The sequence below is a fragment of the Rhinopithecus roxellana genome, chromosome 15, assembly GCF_007565055.1.
Source record: "Rhinopithecus roxellana isolate Shanxi Qingling chromosome 15, ASM756505v1, whole genome shotgun sequence".
NCBI classification, from domain to species: Eukaryota; Metazoa; Chordata; class Mammalia; order Primates; family Cercopithecidae; genus Rhinopithecus; species Rhinopithecus roxellana.
The window spans coordinates 87,940,687-87,962,718 of NC_044563.1; the positions used below are offsets into that span (position 1 = coordinate 87,940,687).

General features: G+C 40.9%; 1 long non-coding RNA gene across 1 annotated transcript; it reads left to right on the forward strand.

The window, feature by feature from the left end:
• The first annotated feature begins 40 nt into the window (after positions 1 to 40).
• LOC104660789 lies at positions 41 to 9,772 on the forward strand. The gene is made up of 3 exons (XR_747761.2): positions 41 to 63; positions 751 to 853; positions 6,171 to 9,772. It is a non-coding gene; the product is annotated as an uncharacterized LOC104660789 (long non-coding RNA).
• The last annotated feature ends 12,260 nt before the right edge of the window (positions 9,773 to 22,032 follow it).

Here is a 22,032-nt window from a genome sequence, read left to right on the forward strand (position 1 = left end):
CCTTCATCTCCAGCGTGTGGAGCTGACTTGCTTCTCCGGCGTGGTTACCCGTCGCTGTAAATGGTACCCTCGCCTTCCTATTCATACTAACTAAAAACTCCTCCCTCATTCCCCATGTTCATCCGTTACTGAGTCCTGTGCATTGTACCTCCTACACATCATGCCCGGATCTCTATCCCCACTTACCATCACTGCCCCCCACCCACCCGTAAACCACAACATCGAGTTTCTCATCATCTCCATGAACTCACTGTCTTCCAACTTCCACTCATGTCTCTCTCATTCATTATCCAGCTGCAGCCACAGGTGATAATGCTAAAACAGAAGACTAATTATCTGTCTCTCCAGCTTACAACCTTTTAACTCTCCATTATCTTCAGAACAATAGTCAAAGTCCTTTCTATAACCTCAACGCCCTGCATGAGCTGGTCTTACCAATACTCCTTCCAAACTGGATGATTTACTATTTCTTTAGCATATTGCTTGTCTTCAGGGAAGCTTTGCTCGTCCTGTTCCCACTGCCTGGAAAATTCCTGACACCATCTCCACTTGTCAAAAACTTCTCTGAAGAACAGCTTAAAAACACTGCTCTCTCGAAACTTTTTCAGTCAGCCTCTTCTTCCTCTACAATCCCGCCGTTCTTTGTTACTGTCTTCATTTGTTCATTTAGGATTATTTTAGTTTTTACTATGTATTAGACCCTCAACTTGGCACTACAGGTCTGATGAATAAAACGGATTCCCTTTGTAGGGCAGATAATGATATAAACAAAAAAATGCAGGAAATATTCTGGACCCCCGAGCAGTCTGCTCAACTGGTACGAGGAAAAGTCAAGAAAAGCTCCTTTGAGAAGGTGAAATTGAGTTCGTTGTTGAAAAATGAGTAACTTACTAGGCAGACAGGTGGGAGGGGTTAGAAAGGTAGTCCAGGAAAAGGAGGCCAAAAAAATAAAGGCCAAGCTGGAAGCTTCCTGGTGTATTCAGAAAGCTACTGGTAATTCATTTTGGCAGGGCAATAGAGTAGTGACAGGATACGAAGTGCACAAATACAAGCAGGAGCTACATTGTGAAAAGCTTACGTACAACTTCCAGTTAAACATGGCAGATGTAACATATGCATTTATCTTTGTTTTCTCAAGACAGTGCCCAAAAATGAAAATAAATAAAGTGTATAAACTACAAGACTAAATACAGTGATAGAAAACATGACAGCAGAGGAGTAATGTCAATTTTCTAAGACACACACAACACTGTCCAATAGAAACATAATGCCAGCCACATATGTAATTTAAAATTTTCCAGCAGCCACATTTAAAAAGTAAAAAGAAGTAAAATTTATTTTAATAGTATTTTAAACCAAGATAAAAAAATATTTCAAATTTTATCAGCACGATAGTGTGGGTCGTTGGCGCCCACATTAGACAGCACAGGTGAAGAGCATAAAAAGTTAAATGGCTGTGGAGGGAAAACCTGTAAGGAGTAAACTAATTTGCCACTCAAAACCTATGGTCTTAAGAATTGGAGGTACTGGGTTCCTTTAAAGCCAGGGGTGCGGAGTGGATCTGAATGAAGAATTGGCTGGAAATCTGATTAAAAAGCAGTTGAGACTGGGCACGGTGGCTCACACCTATAATCCCAGGACTTTGGGAGGCCAAGGCTGGAGGATGGCTTGAGACCAAGAGTTCAAGGCCAGCCTGGGCAACATAGTGAGAGCCCTAATCTCTACCCAAAAAAAATGTGAAAAATTAACCAGGCATGGTGATGTGCACCTGTAGTCCCAACTACTCAGGAAGCTGAGGTGGGAAGATTACTTGAGCCCAAGAGTTTGAAGCTACAGTGAGCTATGATTGTGTGAACCACAATTAGTTATGATATATAAGATGATAATAATGCCTGAATGAAGCCAGTAGGGGCACCCACTCCAGCCAGGGTGACAGAGTGAGACCCTGTCTCTAAAAAAAAAAAAAAAATTGTTTAATTTTTTTAAAGCAATGGACATCTTCTGAATCTCTTTCCTTGATTCATGCAGCCAGATGGGTGCCCCTGCTGGCTTCACTCAGGCATTATTATCATTGATGTTATTAACATCACTAAAAGTTAGAGTACTGATTATGTTTTAGGCATCTTACATATCATAATTAATCCTCCCAATAACTTTAAGAGGTAAGCAATATTATGGGTATCATTTTACAGGTAAGAAAATGGAGCCCCAGAAAACATAATTTACTTGCCAGCAATTACACAGTATAAACTGGAAGCTATGATTTGAACACAGGCATGCTTACTCAATAATTTGCCGTCTTAGCTACCAGGTTTACTCTCTGGGGAGGTTTAGTCAGAAAACCACTGGACTCCTGGACTATAGGTGCAGATTAGGGAGGAGGTAACTAATGGGATGTGGTCTCTAAAAGATACAGAGGAGTCTGGAATGACTGCCCCCCGCCCCCAAATTCTAGCTTGGGTAACTGGGTAGACACTGATTCTATATAACATGATTTTAAGAACAGAAGAATCAGGTTTGTGAGAAAGATGAGTTCAGATTTTGACTAGCTGAATTTGAAGTTCCATGAAATATCCAAGTAGAAATATCCAGTTGGAAATATGGGCCTGGAGCTCAGAAGAGATGTTTGGGCTAGAAACAATATGGAAATCATCAGCCCATCTATAGTAAATGAAGTCTGGGAGAAGACGACATTAGTGAGGGTGCTCATGTGAGGTTATAAGAAGCCACAGTGGAAACCTAGGTTACAACATTATGTTGAAGTTCCCATGTATGAGGACAGAAATGTGGTGGGAAATTTCTGATCCTTGTGTTAAAATCTTCAACGAATGTGGAGTTACTACAAGGTTGGAAGGTGACAGGAACAGAAGAAGTTATGAGCAGCCAGATGACATGCTCTTCTAAGGAGCTGTGGTTTCTTTTTTATTATTATTTTTATTTATTTATTTATTATTTTTTTTTGAGACAGAGTCTCGCTCTGTCACCCAGGCTGCAGTGCAGTGGTGCGATCTCTGCTTACTGCAAGCTCCTCCTCCTGGGTTCACGCCATTCTCCTGCCTCAGACTTCCAAGTAGCTGGGATTACAGGCACCTGCCACCACACCTGACTTTTTTTTTTTTTTTTTTTTTGTATTTTTAGTAGAGACGGGGTTTCACCGTATTAGCCAGGATGGTCTCGATCTCCTGACCTTGTGATCTGCCCGCCTCGGCCTCCCAAAGTGCTGGGGTTACAGGCGTGAGCCACTGCACCTGGCCGGGAGCTGTGTTTTTTAAAGGAAGAAGAGGAAGAAGCAATTTGGAAGCAGCAAGGGGGAACAAGTTGGGCATCTATTCTATTCCCTGGCTTTGAGCTGTAGGAAGAAAAATAGCTCTTACTTTGGGAGATCTGCAAGGGAAACAGAGCCCAGAGGCAACAGCCTAGTTTTCATTAGAAGAAGACAGGCCAGGTGCAGTGGCTCACATCTGTAATCCCGGCACTTTGGGAGGCTGAGGGGGGCGGATCACGAGGTCAAGAAATCAAGACCACCTTGGCCAACATGATGAAGCCTGTCTCTACTAAAAATACAAAAATTAGCTGGGCGTGATGATGCATGCTTGTAATCCCAGCTACTTGGGAGGCTGAGGCAGGAGAATTGCTTGAACCTGGAAGGCAGAGGTCGCAGTGAGCTGAGATCGCACCACCGCACTCCAGCCTGGCGACAGAGTGAGAGTCCATCTCGGAGGAGGAGGAGGAGGAGGAGGAGGAGGAGGAGGAGGAGGAGGAGAAGGTGGTGGTGGTTAAGATAAACTTCAAAGAAGTCAAGGATATAGGAGTTTTTCTGATGATAGATCTTGACTCTATATGGCATGGTAAGTGGAAGGTTTGGAAGTCAGAAATGGAGTCAGAGTAAAATATTAAGTGAGCAGAATGGAGATGAGGGGCCATATGCAAACTGATGACCTTGGGGACTTGGACTTTAGATGGTGGCCAAAGTAAATGGGCAGAGATCATGATCTCATTAGTCCTGGAAGTGGCTGAGAGAAAGGTGAAAGCAGCAAGTTATAGTCCAGAGTATTTGGCTTGGAAAATATTCATTGTTATAGTCAGTTGGGATGTGCGCCTGGAAGACATAGGAGCCTCCTGAAGGTGACAGAGCTGGTAGGCAGCTCATGGAGCTGGGGCAGCTTGGAGTGGGACCTGGGATGGCTGCTGTCTCTGGTGGCTAGTGGTATAACATCAGACCTAGGAGTGCACTAAAATTGAAGATCTTAAGGGTTTAGATTTTCCAATAAAGTACTGGTAGGGGGCTGGGCATGGTGGCTCATGCCTGTAATCCTAGCACTTTGGGAGGCCTAGGTGGGTGGATCACCTGAGATCAGGAGTTTGAGACCAGCCTGGCCAGCATGGTAAAACCCTGTCTCTACTAAAAATACAAAAATTAGCCAGGCGTGATGGTGCATGCCTGTAATCCCAGCTATCCAGGAGGCTGAGGCAGGAGAATGACTTGAACCCAGGAGGCAGAGGTTGCAGTGAGTCGAGATCGCGCCACTGCACTCAGCCTTGATGACAAAGCGAGACTCTGTCTCAAAAAAAAAAAAAAAAAGTATTGGTAGGGAATTCAGATCAAAAATCAAAAGTCTAATGGCTATAGGCTGAAGAAGGAGCAAATGACAAGGAAGTAGAGATGGCAGGTACAGCCCAGTGTATATGGAGCTGGCATGAAAAGAAGGGATAAAAGTTACAGTGATAACTTGAGGGTGCCTTTTCTAAGGGAAGAGAAAAGCATGTTTATATATTTAGAGGAAAAATGTCAGAAAAGAGGAGATGGAAAATAGAGGAGCAAGGGAGATCAATGTAGGAGCAAAGCCCAGATTGTGGAGCAGACATGGGAGCCAGACATTGAGTTCCCTGGCAGTAGGGATCAGCTCAGAGGAAAGGAGATGGAGTGGGTTCAGGTGCATATGTTAATAAAAGGAGTGGTGCAGGGACAGAAAGTCATGGGGGTTCATTTCTCATTGCCTTCGTTTTCTTGGTAAAGGATATGTTTGGGCCATTATCTGAGAAAGGACTCAGGGTGGAGTGGGAGGAATTCTTGAGTGTAGTGAAGGTTTGGAAATAGGCAAAGAGGTATTCAGGAATCACTCCAGCTTTGCACAGGGGCTCCCTTTGGAGCTTAAATGCAACCAGGGATTTTCTGTTCTCTCCCTGCGGGCTTAAAAGTATCTTCTAACCAGTACATTCTGGGCTGGACTTGGCATCCCCAAAACATCCTTTGAGACTGGTAGCCTCCAAGGGGTCCATTCTGGAAGACTAAAGGTGGTCAGGGGAGGGGAGACTGAGAGGTCCTTAGGGATTAGTTGTCAGTTGTCTCAATTCTCTTTTTATTAGATTAAAGGGAAAACTGGGATCTACGAAGGGGCAAAGATTTGCTATGGATCACCCTGATCATTCGTATCTACGCTGGAATTGAAGCCCAGTTCTCCCAACTCCCAGAGCAGGATTCTCTGCACTACCTCTGCTGTGTCTGCCAGTTCTTTTGGACAACAAAGAGGAAATAGTCTTCAAAAACAATAGCTAAACCCTTCATTTGCTGAACTTTAGAAATCTGTTTATTCCTTGTGTATTTTTCCTATCTGATAGCCTGTGTGGGAAAGTGCCCCAGAATGTTTATCATTATAAGTTGGAAGTCTTCATTCATGAAATCACTCCTAAAGTCAAAATTTGTTTAACATCAGGGCACTTGAATTCTAACATGGGGAAGGGAAAATGAGGAAACTATATATATATAGATATATATATAGATATATTTTTTTTTAGACAGAGTCTCGCTGTGTCACCAGGCTGGAGTGCAGTGGCACAATCTCAGCTCACTGCAATCTCCAACTCCCTGGTTCAAGCAACTATCCTGCCTCAGTCTCCCTAGTAGCTGGGATTACAGGCACATGCCACCACGCCCACCTAATTTCTGTACTTTTAGTAGAGATGGGGTTTCACCATGTTGGCCAGGATGGTCTCGATCTCCTGACCTCGTAATCTGCCTGCCTCAGCCTCCCAAAGTGCTGGGATTATAGGTGTGAGCCACCGCGCCCTGCCAGGAAACTTTATTTCTAGGGCATTTACTTATAAGTCATTGTGGAAAAACTTCTCCCAGGGTTAAGTTGACAGCTGTTCCTTTATTTCCTAAATATAAGGTCTCCCTGGAAGACAGGCCCATGAGGAGCTGAAGAAAGAAGTGGGAGGACAGAGGAGAACTCACACAAGATGTTTGCAGGAGGAAGAATTCAGATTGGAAAATAAAAATAAGGTGGGAGAGAAGCCGGGGAGGGGTGGGAAGAAAATAGAAGAAAGAGGAAGAAGACCAAGAAGGAAGAAAACGGACATGAAGTGGTTGCCTTCTTATGAACTCCCTGCAAGGGAAACAGAGTCCAGAGGCAATAGCCTAGTTTTCAGGAGACTCCATGGTCTCCTAAGTCTTATCCATTGTGCTTTACCCTCCAGATCAGGCTGGAATCTGAGCTTGGGATCCTCTCCTGCTCTAAAGCCTTCCATGACTCCCTTTGGCTACCATATTTAGTCTCAGCTCATTGACCACCCTTCCAAGGGCTCTCATCCTTGAAGTAGAATTCATTCCCTTGCCCAAAATCATCCCCTCATCTCTAGGCCAGCATGAGCTCTGTGTATTCCTCTCAAGATGCTCCTTTACCCAATTTTCTTCCCTCCTTGCCTTTCATAGCCAATCTTCCCTAAAATATAAGGCCCAAACACTATGAACTTTTTTCAGGAGGCTCTCCCAGATTCCATTCCATGCTGACTCTTCCTTTCACTAGATTCCTGTGGACACTGTTTCTCATGGGTTTTTTGGTCCTTTTCACCTAGTTGGGAGTCCCAGGAGGATAGGGTGCTTCTCCCATGGCATGGCTGAGCATAGAACTCGTTCACGGCAGGTATTTATTCAAGTATGAGGCTGCTAGTTTCTCAAACACACATTGATTCTGCCACTGCTCTGAGCAACTAGACCTCTCTCCAGGAATCAGCAATCAGTTGCCTTGAAGAGTCACCCCAGAAAGTCTCATTTCAAAAAGACTGAATTTGCCACCAAATTTGTCCCTGAAGTGACTGTAATGATTAATTGTGTGTTAATTTGTCTGGGTGATGGTGCCTAGATATGTGGTCATGCTTAATTCTGGATGTTTCTGTGAGGGTGTTTTTGGATGAGATGAACATTTGAATCGGCAGACTTGGAGTAAAGCAGATTGCTCTTCATAATGTGAGTGGGCCTTATCCAATCAGTTGGAGGCCTGAATAGAACAAAAGACCCACTTCCCCTAGCAAGAAGCAATTCTGTAGCCAACCGAACTTTGGATTTGAACTGCAGCATCTGTCCTTCCTGGGTCTCCAGCCTGTTGGCCCACCTTGCAGAGTTTGGATTTGCCAGCTTCTAAAATCACATGAGCCAGTTGCCTAAAGTAAATCTCTCTCTCTCTCTCTCTCTCTCTCTCCTTCTGTCCACTGTGGAGTCCCCATTGTGGAGAGTCATACACCTTACTACAGGCAGGAAATCAAGGTGGTTAGCAGGAAAATGAGACCTAGGTGCCCAGAACACTGAGCAGAAGGGAGCAAGGCCTGTAACTCCAAAGTTTACAATGAAGAGGTTAGAGAAGACAGGCAGGAGATGGGACAGAATGCACAGAACAGCATATGGGACCTGGACTTTGAACGATGGGTAGAATTTTGATCAGGGATAAGGGAAATATGATGAACACCTGCCAATAGTGGATGTCCACAATCTTTGAATACCCTTTCTTCATTTGACATTATCCATATTGAGAGTCTCAGGTTCTCAATGTATAAGCCAACAAACTACATTTCCTGGCCTCTTGCTACTAGGCAAATAGTTAATTGTTTCCCCTATCAGACATACCCGTGTCCAACTTTGGTTTGAAAGTTATCTCTGAGAGGAAACAGCAATGCTTGCTTGGCCTACCTCTTGGTGGGTGAGGCAGCAGCAGAGGTGGGATGTTCCTGTGGCTGGTAGCCACAATGCAGTTTCCCGACAGGCAGAGCAGAGCCCATGCAGGTCTGGGATCTGTGGCACTGGGGCTTCCTTATAAGGCCAGTTCTGTGGTGTGGTTCTGGGAGTTATTCCAAGCTCTGGGGCCCCAGTTTTCTCATCTGTGAAATGGAGAGTGTGCTGCCTCCCTCCCACTGAGCCAGCAAATGTCATGGAGCCTGGAAGGCAACCATGTGTGAGATAAAAACAGCAGCAGCTGCTGCCACTCAAAGGCAGGTCTGAAGAAAGAAAATTGCAATCAGAAAAAGGAAGAGTTTTCCAGGAAAATCTTTGGGAGGAAGACTCTAGAAGACCCACATTTCTTATCCTAAAGCTCTACCCAACTGGGGACAGGTGGACAAAGGTTAGGGGTATGAGGATAGAAATTTCTTGGTGGTGAGTGGTCAAGGTGAGAATGTCCGTACTGCTTTCCTACCAACTCTCCTCACTGGCCTCTGCCTCTGGAAGACGCAGAGCAGAGAGAAGTCACAGTTGGATACCTTGGGCATTTCTGCCTTGAATAAGGAGAAATAGTCTTTGGTGCCAATTAATTAAGCAAACTGATAGAAATTCCCTGCTTAAGTCACACTTTGCATATCCATAATCTCTGCACTACATTTTCTGTAAACTTTACCCCTGGGTAAAAATTGGTGAGCATTTAAATGCTTCCTCACATAATCTTGCTAAAGCACACTCTTGCCTATAAATATTCATGCCACTGCCAAAACATTTGCAAGCTTTCCCTAAAGGTGAAATGTGTGTAATGTACTTTGTCTTCTGGGTATAAATATTATCCAATACATTTTGGTTAATATGAATACACTAATTATTCCTGTAACCCTTTTAAAAAGGGTCATCTTCATGATGTGAATTTTTAAAAAATGTAATTACAATAATTGGATACTTAATCTAATTAAAATTTGCTTTATCTTTAATGGGAATTTGTCTAAAGAGGCAGAATGACAATTGGCTTTTTGATAATGACTGTTTTCTGTCTGCAGGGGATCAAGTTGGTGAAAACTGGAGAACCAGGCAGTTTTGTGTCTGCCAGTTCCCTGGTTACTGGGCAGAGCAAGGCCAGCCTCTCTTCTTCTTATAATTCACTACTTAAGTAGTGAATATGGGTTGTGGTTACTGGAAAAGGACTAGGGGAACCTTTTGTATTCCAACAGATGAAGCTGCTCCTCTTCCTAGGAAGCAGCCCTTTGTTCTCCTGGACCTGTGATTGATCCACAGCAGGCATGTGATTTCAGCCTGATAGATCAGGTCCCTTGCTGGGCTTGCTGCAGCTGGAGAAGAAGCAGTTCCATGTTGCTTGGGGGCCATGGTGCTGGAAGGAGTTGTAGTGGATGGTATAGGGGCTCCACTCATATCCCATTGGTTCACCCTTGAGGTCACCTGCAGACAGTCCCTGCACACAAACTTGAGTTCCTGTGTCTCTCTGCATAAAGCTGTTCTATGGCCTGGGGAGCAAGCTAGGGAGTTACCACTCCCAGAGCAACTCTCAAACAATGAAGGAGGGGAGTTGGCAGATAAACACCTCAACTTCCTTGTTCTTCAGCGGCTCAATTCTGAGTGGTGCTCCGCACATTCTTTTTGAGGCATCCCAGTCAGATTGAGATCTACTTGCCCCAGCTGTAACCCACCAACACACCTGTTTGGGGTTTCTGCCCCTTCTTTGTCTCACTTACCTGCTCTCTCATTTTGCTTCTGGTGTCACCTTCCAAATAATGTGGTACACCCAAACTTTTGCCTTGGAGTTTGCTTTGAGGGGAGCCCAAACTAAGATAGAGGTAAAGTTGGGGTTTTCAGGCAACTATTTTCCCTACCACATGGATTAGGCCTGTTTGAAGAAGGTAAAAGAGAAGCTAGCAAAAATAAGGGGGATGGAGAGCGAGCTTGGTGGTGCTGAATGGTTTCACCAAGACTCCTTTTGCTCCCTCTCATTCTTTGATTCTCAAAGCTGCCCTGAACTCTTCCCAGGCATGTGAACCAATACATTCCTTCCTGTATATGTTAAGCTTGCTTAAATTGGATTTCTGTCTCTAGCAACTGAAAATATTAATGACTCTTACAAAGAATAAGTGAGTTCACATGCAAAACATTTTGCATAGAGCCTGTCACATATTAAATATTACTACTGGTGCATATTATTATTATTTACTGTCTGACTTGCTTCCAGTGGAGACTATGGATCAAGAACCTAGAGCCTAGAAAAGAATCTCAAAAAGTCAGTTTGATTCTACCTAATTTCTCTCTTTTGTGTTTTTCATAACTTGATTACGTTGATGTCTACCTTCTTTGCCACTGGGAGATACTTTATACTTTATACAATAATTATAGCTTTACTATATTCTTATTCATCATTAACAATGGGCAACTAAATGCTATTCTATTGTGCTTAAGGGTCATGTATTGGCCACAACTTTGTTACCAAGATCTGAGAGACAAACCACCCAGCATGAATGACCCAGTTGAGTTCAAGACATGGCAGGCTCTGCCTAGCTTCAGGGACCCACTAGGACTGTCATGGTCCTTAGGCATTTTTGTCTTCATGGGCTCCTTCCCCATTAATGTTTATATTATATGACTACATTGGCATAAAGAGAAATATGTTAGTATTATATATTAAGACATGTTCTTTGACCTAAAAATCTATTTTTCTTCCTGATTTTAAGATAAATTAAAACATGTTAGTGTTCACTGTGCCTGATGGTTAAATAGGCCTTACCTTGCTAAGTTCACACCTGCTGCTTGGTTAGCAACTCACACCCCAGGAAGGTGGGTGTGGAGTAAACAAGTAATGTGACACCTGATTTATATTTTTCATAACATATAATAGTTTTAAACTGTATCAAGTATCACAGGAACAAAATGTTGACATTTTTAGAAAAAGTGCTGGGAGATGTTTCTACATTCTAGGGCCTGTGGAAGACTTCATCTTGGCAGAGGGAAAAGGCTTCCATGAATCTTCTGGTTATGCAAAGGCAAGGCCCAGCGGCACATCTGGACAGAGTAGGGGTTGACACAAGGATGAAGTGGCTTTTCAGAATAAAGTAGTGTTTTCTTTTGATGAAAAGTTGTTGTTTGGTAAAATTTGGGACTTCATCTGGTGGCCCAGAGTCAGGAATTTGACAGCCTGGGGACTGAAGAAGAGAGGACAGGGTTTGAAGACCTAGGATTTTTGGAGGAGCTGGGCCTAATGGAGAGTCAGCCAGGAAAGAACTCCCTGTGGTGGGAGATGGCAGGTGGGCCATAGTTTCAGTAAGATGCTATTCAGGTTTTCCTCCTGCACTGTAATCCTCTTATGATTTCCTCAAGCCTTTAGAAAAGTCTTGGACACACCATGAGCTGTGTCAGTGGTCTTAGGGTATAAGGAAGGGCACTCTTCCCTGTTTGGAGCAAGGGACTTCCCCCTTATAATGCTAGGGCAGAGGCAGCAGCAGTGAATGAATGGTAATGCTAATTCCGACTGCCCAGTAACTAGAAACAGCGTGAGTGGGGGCCTGTGGTGCCACCAGATGCAAGCAGAGGAACAGGCTGCAGTGTGTCCGGGTCAAAAATGCACTTGAGACAAAGGCTGTTTCCCCCAGTACACTGGAAGACATTGATCCTTGAATGGAAGGAGGCAAGGAGAGGAATTAGATCCTGTTTTTACATGGTTAACGGTCCGCAAGAAGCTGAAGTTTATAATATCCTCACCTCTCTGAGCCCATGTCTAATTACAGTCTCTTTGCTCCCAGCTGCAGCCACATTGGGCTCCCCATTCTCACTCAAACATGCCTGGGAAGCGCCCACCCTGAGCCTTTGCACTTGTGCCCTCCGCCTGGGATGCTCTTAACACCAATTATCTACATGGCTCAATCTCTCACTTCCTTCAAGTCTTTGCTCAAATATCGCCTTTCTCAATGAGGCTTTCCATGACCAACGTATTTAAAATACAACACTCCCGATCTTCTTCCCTTGCTTTATATTCTTCCTTGCACTTACCACCTTCTAAAGCTTATTACCTTCCTTGCTTGCCTGTCACTCCCCTCTGGAGTAGAGGCTGCATTAGGGCAGGGAGTTTTGTCTGCATCCCCAGTGCCCAGAGGAGTGCCTATGACATGGTAGACTTCAGCAAATATTTATTGGGTGCATGAATGAAGATAACAGTGTCTGGGTTATACAAAGTGCCTTGAATAACCTCTCTAACTGAATGTAAGCTTATATGTATGTTATTTAGCAACTGAAAACCATAATTGGGTAAATAAAGTGGGAACAGGTTTGCATTGAATGATTGATCATTCACAGTCTCGTTTGGCTTAGATGGTGTTTATCAAGCTGTAGGTGGCTGGTTTTAAAATAGTGTTTTATAGAAACCTAGGAGCTGTAGGGCATCTTTCAATGTTTGTTCTTAATTTTGTTTTCAAATATGTTTTTAAATATCTTTGAGTAAAACGCCTGCTTGAATGCATTGTATATTAAATTTGAATATATTGGCAATTCCTGATGCACTATTACTATCAGGTTAACTCACTTCAAAAAAAAAAATAAATAAATAAAGCTTGGGAATAAAGATCATTCTGCCATTTCTATGAATGTATCTGTATTTCTTCAAAGTGTGTCCATAAAAGGTTATTTTAAGTTTCACTTGTGGCACTTTATTTCTTACAAGGAATGTAAGCAGTTAATTTTGTGGTTTTTTGTTGGAAAAATAATGATTTTCTACTGTTCTCTTTCAAGCTTCTGAAACAAGTTAATTGAAGATCATCTTGACGGTGCAAGGTGGACTGAAAATACATTGTTGTTTTCACTACATTTCTCTGGGTGTCAGGATTTTCTTTTTATTTTATTATTGTTTTTTAACTTATTTTAGATTCAGGGATATGTGTGCAGGTTTGTTATGTAGGTAAACTGTGTGTCACAGGGGTTTAGTGTACAGATTATTTTGTCCCCCAGGTAATAAGTATAATACCTGATAGGTACTTTTTGTGATCTCCCTCCTCCCACCCTTCACCCACAAGTAAGCCTCAAGGTCTGTTGTTTTCCTCTTTGTGCTCATGTGTTCTCATTGTTTAGCTCCCACTTATAAGTGAGAGCATGTGGTATTTGTTTTTCTGTTCCTGCATTAATTCGCTTAGGATAATGGCCTCCAGCTCCATTCATGTTGCTGCAAAGGATGTGACTTCATTCTTTTTTATTGTGGCTACACAGTATTCCACGATGTATATGTACCACATTTTCTTTATCCAGTCTACCACTGATGGGCATTTAGGTTGATTCCATGTCTTTGCTACTGTAAATAGTGCTGCCATGAACATACGCATGCATGTATCTTTGTGGTAGAATGTTTTATATTCCTTTGGGTATATACCCAGTAATGGGATTGCTAAGTCAAATACCAATTCTGTTTAAGTTCTTTGAGGAATTGCCACACTGCTTGCCACCGTGGCTGAACTAATTTACACTCCACCGGCAGTATCAAAGTGTTCCCTTTTCTCCACAACCTCACCAACATCTGTTATTTTTTTACTTTTTAGTAATAGCCATTCTGACTGATGTGAGATGGTATCTCATTATTGTTTTGATTTGCATTTCTCTAGTGATTAGTGATGCTGAGCTTTTTTTCATATGCTTGTGGGCTGCATGTATGTCTTCTTTTGAAAAATATCTGTCCATATTCTTTGCCTACTTTTTCATGGGGGTAGTTTGGTTCTTGTTTGTAAAATTGTTTAAGTTCCAAATAGATTCTGGATATTAGATCTTTGTTTGATACATACTTTGCAATTATTTTCTCCCATTCTATAGATTGTCCATTTACTCTGTTGATAATTTCTTTTGCTAGCAGAAGCTCTTTAGTTTAATTAGGTCCCATTTATCAATTTTTGTTTTTGTTGCTATTGCCTCTGGCATCTTTGTCATGAAATCCTTGCCAAGTCATGTGTCCAAAATGGTATTTCCTAGGTTACTTTCCAGGGTTTTTATAGTTTTAGGTTTTACATTAAAGACTTTAATCCATCTTGAGTTAATTTTTGTATATAGTGTAAGGAAGGGGTCCAGTTTCAATCTTCCACATAGTTATTCAGATGGTTTTCCTAACACCATTTATTGACTAGAGAGTTCTTTCCCCATTGCTTGTATATGTTGGCTTTGTTGAAGATCAGATGATTCTAGGTGTGTGGCATTATTTCTCGGCTCTGTATTCCATTTCAATGGTCTATGTAGGATTTTCTCAATACTACGCTACCAAAACAAAAGGCAAAGACAAGATGGGTGCCAAACTAATACGTAGCAGAAACTTTCCTCAATAGCCTTGTTTTCAATATTTCTTTAAAGTGGTAATTTGTTATACTTTTGTATTTGTTGTACTTTGGGTGCTCTTGCTTTATTTATTTTTTTGTTTTCCTATGAAACTGATGCAGCTATGTAAATGAGCTCGTGTCACCATAAGGATATAACCTCATGTATTCCTAAAGTCATGGCACCTGTAGATCCAAGTGTTGTTCTATACCTGCTCCCCTGATCTACTTTCTGGGTTAATGTAACTTAATTTATATCAAGAAGGTTTTGAATGTGGAAAGCTAAATGTACACAGGGTGTGGGGAGGCAGTGAAGTTTTTAAATTGACAAGTTGTCAATTCACTTTTTTCCATGAGTTTTTACATGTACATAGATTCTTGTAACCAAAACAGAACAATGTCAACGTTCCAAAGAATCCCATCTGCTGTACCTTTATTAAGGCTCATCCCCATCACATACCCGTGGCAACCAGTGATCTGTTTTCCAGAATATCTTATAAATGTGATTATATGGTATGTAATCTTTTGAGTTCTTTCACTTAGTATGATGCATTTGAGATTCATCCAAGTTGTTTTGTGTATCAATAGTGCATAGCTTTTAATTGCTGAGTGGTATCTCTTGTGTGTATACAGCATAGTTTATCTATTCACCCACTGAAGGACAATTGGGTTTTTCCAGTTTTTGGTGATCATGAAATATTGCTATAAACATTTGAGTACAGATTTTTATGTTAACATAAGTTTTTATTTCTCTAAATACAAAAAAAAAATGAAATGGCTGGGACATAGGTGAACATATGTTTTGCTTTTTAGGGAAGCACTTATGTTTTCCAGAGTAGCTGTATAATTTTGCATTTCTACCAGGACTATCTGAGAGTTCCAGTTACTCCACATTCTCATCAGCACTTAATATTGTCAGTTTTGTTTTATTAATTTTAGCCATGTTAGTGTATATGCTGGTGTGTCATTGTGTTTTTATTTTGTACTTACCTAATGACTAATGATGTTGAGCATCTTTTCATGTGGTTATTTGTTATCAGTATACTTTTGCTGAAGTGTCTATTTAAACCGTTTGCCATTTAAAAATTGAGTTGTTTTCCTATTGTTGAGTTTTGAGGGTTAGATATGTGATTTGCAAATATTTTCTCCTAGTCTGTGACTGATGTTATGTTTTGTTGTCATTGTTTTGAGACAGGGTCTGGCTCTGTCACCCAGGCTGGAGTACAGTGGTGCGACCTCAGCTCACTGCAACCTCTGCCTCCCGGGTTCAAGCCATCCTCCTCCCTCAGCCTCCCAAGCAGCTGGGACTACAGGTGCATGCCACCATGCCCAGCTAATTTTTGTATTTTTTTGTAGAGATGGGGTTTCACCAAGTTGCTCAGGCTGGTCTTGAACTCCTGAGCTCAAGTGATCTGCCCACCTCAGCTGCCCAAAGTGCTGGGATTACAGGTGTGAGCCACCATGCCCAGCCAATGTTTTTATTTCCTTAACCATATTCCTCACAAAGAAAATTTTAAATTTTTGATGGAGTTTAATTTATCAATACTTTATGTTATGGATTGTACTTCTAGTGTCATATCTAGAGCTCTTTGGCTAACCCAAGGTCAAGATATTTTTCTATCCCTGCTTCTATGAGTATTATAGTTTTACATTTTACCTTTAGGTCTATTACACATATAAAGTTAATTTTATATAAATTGCTTTTAATTCTTGACTTTTCAAAACCATTGGTTGTTTTAATTATTTGACTTTCTTTTTGAATGAAAATGACTTTATAAAACTAATACATGTTTATTATACAAGATACAAAGAAGAAAGCTAATATTCACTCTCAAACATCACCATACAGAAACGACTATCTCTAACTCTTGATGAACATCATTTCGGAAATCTCTCTCATATACATATTCATACATGCATACAGATAGAGCTTGGAAAAAAAGGTAAGTATGTGAAAGACAAGTAGGTAGCTTTCATTTTATTGGGAATATTGTCTTCTTAAGAAACACCTGGGCCGGGCGCGGTGGCTCAAGCCTGTAATCCCAGCACTTTGGGAGGCCGAGACGGGCGGATCACGAGGTCAGGAGATCGAGACCATCCTGGCTAACACGGTGAAACCCCGTCTCTACTAAAAATACAAAAACTAGCCGGGCGAGGTGGCGGGCGCCTGTAGTCCCAGCTACTCGGGAGGCTGAGGCAGGAGAATGGCGTAAACCCGGGAGGCGGAGCTTGCAGTGAGCTGAGATCCGGCCACTGCACTCCAGTCCGGGCGACAGAGCGAGACTCCGCCTCAAAAAAAAAAAAAAAAAGAAAGAAAGAAACACCTGGCCGGGTGCGGTGGCTCACGTCTGTAATCCCAGCACTTTAGGAGGCTGAGGCAGGTGTATAACAAGGTCAGGAGATCGACATCCTGTCCAACATGGTGAAACTTCGTCTCTACTAAAATACAAAAAATTAGCCATGCATGGTGTTGTGCGCCTGTAGTCCCAGCTACTCGGGAAGCTGAGGCAGGGGAATCGCTTGAACCTGGGAGGCAGAGGTTGCAGTGAGCTGAGATTGCACCACTGCACTCCAGCTTGGTGACAGAGCGAGACTCCATCTCAAAAAAAAAAAAGAAAAGAAAAGAAAAGAAAAGAAGCACCTATGATATATGTTGGGTTTCCTTATCTACCAACTTCCTCATGATTATGTCTATTTTTTAAAAAACTTTATTCCATTTTGTCTTACGTGATTTCCTTAATTCTGACCGTAAAGACTCTGGCTGTATTTTCATTCATTTTGAAATGTTATTTGCTGTTTCTGATGTGAAGTAGATCTCTGTAATCTTCTCTCTCTCTCTTTTGCTTTTGTTTGTTTTCTTGACTTTTGCCAGATTATTATTTCATTTCTTATAAAGCTCTTCTCCATACCTTTATGTCTGTTCTCCAAATTTTTCTTCAGAAAGAGAGATCATGTCATCTATAATTTAATGAAATCTGTGGGAAATTATTTGTCTGAATCCTTCCATTGTTTGTGTGGGTAGTTCCTCTTGAAAATTGTTTTTCATCTGCTTTTTGTTTATGTTCCTCTTCTTATATTCTCCAGCCCCAACCCTTTGCTAAGGTCCTGTGCAATTTCTAGGAGATTGGTTCTCATCTTTAAATGGAATGGGTTATTTGTTGAAGAAAAGTGTGGGGAGAGGAGATAGAAGAGTGAGCTAAGATAGTTCACAGCTTCAACTGAAGCCAATAGTGGCAAACAGCCTCTCAGCAAATCTGTTATTTTACCTGCCCAATGTCCCTGTCTTCCATTTGTCTTCAGCTTTCAAGAGATTTATAAGGCTTACAGCAGGGATACTAAAGTCACAGGTTCTCTGTATTATGATCGTATGACCCTCATTTAAGCCCCTTCTCCATAACCAATTCCCCTCCAGGTCAGAGTCCGGATAATAGTAATAATGGTGATGCTGCTGCTTCTCCATCTCCTGCCCCCACAAAAAAGACTAGTTGATGAGTCAGCATCATTTACTGAACAACCAGTCTTTCAAATGTTGATTCAAAATGCTACCCTTATAGTAAATTCACATCTATGTTTTGATTTCTCTCTGGACTCTCCATTTTGTGCCAATTATCAGTCTACTGTGTCAGTAGTGTACTGGTTTATTTACTATAGCTTAATAATATGTTTTATTATCAGGTGGAGCTAATTCATTATCATTCTGCTTATCTAGAATTTTACTGCCTATATGCACAAATATGTTTTCCAGATTAACATTATAATCACTTTCTAAGCCATTGGTAGGATTGGTATCACAATTAATGTATACATCTATTTAATGATAATTACCGACTTTATAAAATTAGGTTTATTTTGTTTATAGCCAAACATTAGTTGTATCTTCATTTATTTTAGTCTTTTTGCTCCTCAGTAGAGGTTTATAGGTTCTAAACACTTTTTCTTAAATGCATTTCTGGGCATTTCTGCTTTTACTGCTATTGTAAATATGAACTTTTTCCTCTACTATTTTTAACTCATTTTTCATATAGGAAAAATCTGTTTTTATATTTCAGTTTTCTAACTGTCATTTACCATTTGTTGTTTCCATTAAATTGTTTGGATTTTTTCATATCAATTACAAATAATTGTAATTTTCCCTCCTCTTCCCAATTTCACATCTTGTATTTATTTCTTCTGGCTGTTTATATCAGTCAATAACTGCGCAACAGTGTTAAATAATATTGGTGTTACAGTATACCCTGACTTTATTCCTGATGTTGATAGAAATGATTCTAAAGTTTTAACATTAAGCATGATGCTGACTTTTAGTCTGAGGACATCTAAGTGTATTAACATGGTAATTAGATTAACATATTTCCTAATTTTAAATCACTCTTGCATTTCTGGTATGAATTTTACTTGGTATTGCCAAAAATATGCTACTAAGTTCTACTTGCTAGCATTTTATTTAAGATTTTTGCTTTCTTATTCAAAAGTGAAATTAGGTCAGGTGCGGTGGTTCATGCCTGTAATCCCAGCACTTTGGGAGGCCAAGGTGGTGGATCGCTCCAGGCCAGGAGTTTGAGACCAGTCTGGGCAACATGGTGAAACCCCATCTTTACCAAAAATACAAAAATTAGCCAGTCTCATAACCCTGTCTCAAAATAAATAAATAAATAGATTAAAACTTATTTTGAAAAGTGAAATTAATCTGTAGTAGTTTTCGTGTCTTGTCAAGTTTTATGATCAATTTTCATGTATCTGCATGTGTATATTTACATATACATATATATACATATATAAATGTATCCATTAAGATTTATATAATATACATCTTGATTTTTTCATGTAACATGTTTTAAAGATATTCTTATGACAGCATATGTTTTTAAGCATAGATGAATCATACTTTTTATTTATGTATTTTTTTCTTCAACTTTTATTTTACGTTCCAGGGTACATGTACAGGATGTGCAGGTTTGTTACACAGGTAAATATGTGCCATGGTGGTTTGCTGCACAGATCAACCCATCACCTAGGTATTAAGCCCAGCATCCATTAGCTATCCTTCCTGATGCTCTGCCTCCCACCCCTACCTTCTCCCATCAGGCCCCAGTGTGTTCCCTGCGATGTGTCCAGGTGTTCTCACCATCAATTGTTTAACTTGTTTTGTTACAAAGACTCCTGAGATTTTCTTTCCTTTTTATGCACTGGACTCGTTCAACTTCAGAATTGTTTGTTCCTCAGAGGTCTGAAAGAGTTTATATGAGAAACTATTTGTGTATGTGTGCATATGCATGTATATGTAAGTATAATTTCTTTTACAACTTTCTCAATATCTTCCATGATTATTAATGTCTTTAGTCAATTTTGATAACATATTTCTAGAAATAATTTCACACAGCTTTAAAAATACATTAACATAGAGTTATGAAAAATTTTAAATAATAGTATTTTAACTTTCTACATATTTGTGGTTATTTCCCTGTTTTGTGTATTTGTGCTTCTTTTTGATTGAATTAACTACAGGTTAAGCATCTCTAATCTGAAAATCTGAAGTCTGAAATGTTCCAAAATCCAAACCTTTTCTAACGCTGACCTGTTGCCATGTCAGGAGACCAAAAGCCTGTCGTTGCTTGTTGTTGCTGTTTTTAACAGCTGATCCGGGTATTCTGGGAATGCTACTGTGCTGCTTAATTACCTTGAACACATTATTTTTTCACTGTGTTAAGGGTATATCATATGTTTTACTGTTAAGTACTTCTGTGTGAATAAATAGAAGAAAATGCTTATTGGTAGCATATAAATTCAAAGTCAGGAAAGATAGTGATGCAAAACAATCACAGATTGTCCACATGGGTGGCTGATATAGTGACACCTTTGCTTTCTGATGGTTCAATGTACACAAACTTGTTTTATACACAAAATGTTTAAAATATTGTGTAAAACTACTTCAAGGCTATGTGTATAAGGTCTATATGAAACATAAATGAATTCCATGTTTAGACTTGGGTCACATCCCAAAGAGATCTCATTATGTATATGCAGATATTCCAAAATCTGAAAAAGTCTGAAGTCCAAAACACCTCTGGTCCCAAGCATTTCATATAAGGGATACTCAACATATAGTAATTTATCTATTTTATTTTAGCCTTTTCATCAGTTGGGCAGTTAATAAATTGTTCTTAATTAAATTATATTTGTATTATTAATTTCTTCTTTCTGCTTTTCTTGGGATAATTTTGTTTTTTTTCTTGTTTAGTTGGATGCATGAATCAATTAAATTATTGTAATTGTTTCTTGTCTAATGTTTAATGTGTAGCTGAGCTAGGGAGCACTGCATACACACATGCTACTCTGTGTCATATCACAAGGTCCCTTGAGATTTGGTTTCAGCCATGTGAGTTGCTCTAGCCCATTTGTTGTGAGCAGAAGTGATATGTTTTTTGTCTGAACTGAGAGGGTTAAGAGCTGGTATGTTTTCTCCCTCCTCTTTCTTCTGTTTTTACCACAGCCCTATAGGCCATGAGTTCCAGATGGCACAGCTCCTCCATCAGCCTACATTTCTAATGACTGTTGGAAATAGGCATGGACACTGAACTCAGGAAATAACCTTTAATGTGTTAAGCCACTGTGATTTCAGAGTTTGCCTCTGGTGCCAGCTATTAGTTACTTATCTTGTCTAACAGTGTGTTCAAGGCTATGACTCTTCCTCTGAGTAGAGCTTTAGATATATCCAAAGTTTTGATATGCAACTGAAATAGTTTGGGGTTTTGTTCCCTCCATATATATATGTATGCTGCAAGGTGTATATATATATATATATGGAGGGAACAAAACCCCAAACTATATGTGTATATATATATACACATATCAACAGCCCGCCAAATACATATATATATGTATGTATGTATTTCCCCCCACACCCGCTTCCTGAGCTGGCAAGTAGGGCTCGGTTGGGGCACCAGCTTCCTGAAACCACCTGAAGGGAGTAAGCGGAATCCAAGCTAATCTATAGGAAAGCCTCAAGCCAAGAACCAGAGAGATGGATTGCGAATGCCAAGACCAAAGAGGAAGAAGCAGCTTTGTGAAGGATATGTGTGTGTGTGTGTGTGTGTGTGTGTGTGTGTGTATTCCTTTTGTTCATTCTCACAGCTGCAGGGTACATCTGCTTAGCCCAGCTTTTGAAATTTCAGTCTGGCCACAACTCCAGGCCCTCCCACCTTACTTAAGTCAGTCTATAAATGCAAACTGCAGCTATCTGCCAGGACCCTCCTAGGCCTGCTGCATTTATTCCTCACTTGCTTCTTCTCAAATGCCATGCCCCATTAGGTTACCAATTCCTGGCTCCATCTCTTCTTCACAAATCTGTTTCTTCTCCTTTGGTCTTGGTATTTGCAATCCAAGTTTTTTGGCTTGAGGCTTTCCTGTAGACTATCTTAGATGCTTCTTACTCCCTTCAGATGGTTTCAGGCAGCTGATGCCCCAACCCAGCCCTACTTGCCAGCTCAGGAAGGAGCTGTGAGGAAAATGCCATCCTTGGGTTTCCCTGCAGAGCTCCACCCTCTCTCATTCCTCCTCTGTCTCGTGCTCCCTCTGTCGAAGGTCAGATGCACATGCTGCACTGAGTGGGTGCTCTGGGGCCTAAGTGGCCTCAGCTTTCAGCTTGGCATATGGGAATTTTGCAGCCTGTTGGGAAGCCCCAGGGAGGATGGAGACATAGTGCTGCCACCACTGCCACTTTCA